Genomic DNA, 1,937 nt, shown 5'->3' with positions numbered 1-1,937 from the left:
AGATGTCACTGTTCTCAAAATGCCCTAGCTGCTCCTCCAACGCGAGCTCCAGGCTTTGCCTATTGTCAGTCCCTCACCCGCTTCCGTCACCCCAGCCTCCACCCTGGGCCTCCTTTTACCGCCAGAGACCCATTAATGGGTTCTGCCAGGCAGTGGATCATCCACTGCACATGTCCCTCTCCCAGCTGTCCAGTGCCCAGAGGAGTCCACACCATTAGAGCATTAAAGTTATCGGTTCATCCCTACCAGCTTGGAGGCAGGAGGGAGAAACAGAGGCAGGAGTACAAGGAACAAGGTGGGAAGTGAGAACCTCTGGCAGTGTAAGCACCTTGCTGAGCTTAGTTTCCAGTGTTTAAAGATCTGCGTACCTTGTATAACAGAGCCCTTAAATGTAACTATACTTTAGGTGATTTTGAAGAGTAATGTGGAGGTTTTCTCCAAATCTAAGTCTTGGTAAAAGGTTACTTGGCTGTATTAATCTTAATCTGGAATCAGTTATAAGCAACAAAATCACAGCTCAAATTAGTTCAAGCAAATAGGCAGTGTATTGGTTATTGGTTCTCATCCCTGGGTTGGCTTCAGGCACAGCCGGATCCAGGGTTCAGATAGTCAGGGCTCTGTCTTTCTCTTCCTCTTTTGTTCCGCTTTCTTCTCTGTGTTAACTTCATCCTCTAGCAGGTTATCTGCATATGGGATAGGAAAGACGAGCAGGTCAGCACTCACAGAACCCTTAGAGTTCTTGATCCTGGTGGGTAGGAGAAACCGCGTTTTCTCCCAGCACTGTCCAGTAATGATCTGAAAGTCTCTGTTGGCTCTGCTGGAGTCACCTGCCCACTCACTGCCCAGGAGGGATGGGATTTTCCGATTGGCCAGGCTGGGTCATAGACCCGCCTCAAATATCAACTCTTGATTGATGCCCCACTAGGACATGGGCGGGGGGAAGGATGGTCTCTAATGGGGGAAGCTGGGCAAATGAACTCCGTCCGAACTTCAGAAGGGAGCAGTGTAGAGATTCATTCATTTACTCACGTCTAAGAGAAAAATAGAAGTGCCCCCGTCACTTTCTTTTTATTGAGATATATTCGCATACCATAAAAATCACCCTTTAAAAGTGTACAGTTCACTGGTTTCTAGGGCGTTCAGAGTTGTGTGACCATTCATAACATTTCATCTCCCCAAGAAAGAAACCCGTTGCCCATTCGCAGCCACGCCTCGCCACCTTCCCCCAGTTCCCTGCAACCACAGATCTCCGTTCTCTCTGAATTTACGTATTCTGGACGTTTCATGTGAGTGGAATTGCACAATGTGTGTTCTTTGGTGACTGACTTCTTTCACTCAGCATGTTTTCAAAGTTCATTCATGTCGTAGCTCAGCCTTTACTCAGCCATTACTCAGCCTTTCTATGGCTGAGTGATATTCCATTATATGGACAGACCACACTTTGTTTATTCATCCGTGATGGACATTTGTCTATTATGAACAATGCTGCTATGAACGTTAGTGTACGGATTTTTGTGTGGACATATGTTTTCCATTCTCTTGGGTATACGCCTAGGGGCGGAATTGCCGGGCCATATGGCAATTCTAGATTCAACTTTCTGAGGCGCCGCCACGCTGTTTTCCACAGTGGCTGTCCCATTTTACATTCCTGTCAGCGGTGCAGGTTATCTTGCAGCTTCTCCACATTCTCGTCAGTCCTCGTTATTGTCTGACTTGATTCTAGCTGTCCTCGTGGGAGTGAAGTGGCATCTGGTGGCTTTGATTTTTGTTCCCCCGATGGCAAGTGATGTCGAGCGTCTTATGTTTGTTGGCCACATGCACCTTCTTAGGAGAACTGTCTGCAGTTTGGGTTTTTAATACATATTTGTATCCTCTTTCCTGTCAGCTGTACGAATCTCTGACTCTGAGCCCCTGGCCCCACTGGGGAGCAGTGAGGT

General features: G+C 47.4%; 1 protein-coding gene across 1 annotated transcript in view; it reads left to right on the top strand.

The window, feature by feature from the left end:
* JPH3 (junctophilin 3) overlaps positions 1 to 1,937 on the top strand; it is a 102,223-nt gene that overhangs the window by 50,892 nt on the left and 49,394 nt on the right. The gene's annotated exons all lie outside the window — the stretch shown is intronic.

This window comes from Pteropus vampyrus, unplaced genomic scaffold (assembly GCF_000151845.1).
Source record: "Pteropus vampyrus isolate Shadow unplaced genomic scaffold, Pvam_2.0 Scaffold166, whole genome shotgun sequence".
Lineage (NCBI taxonomy): Eukaryota > Metazoa > Chordata > Mammalia > Chiroptera > Pteropodidae > Pteropus > Pteropus vampyrus.
Note: the sequence above shows the minus strand (reverse complement) of the source record. Positions and strands in the feature narration are given on the sequence as shown.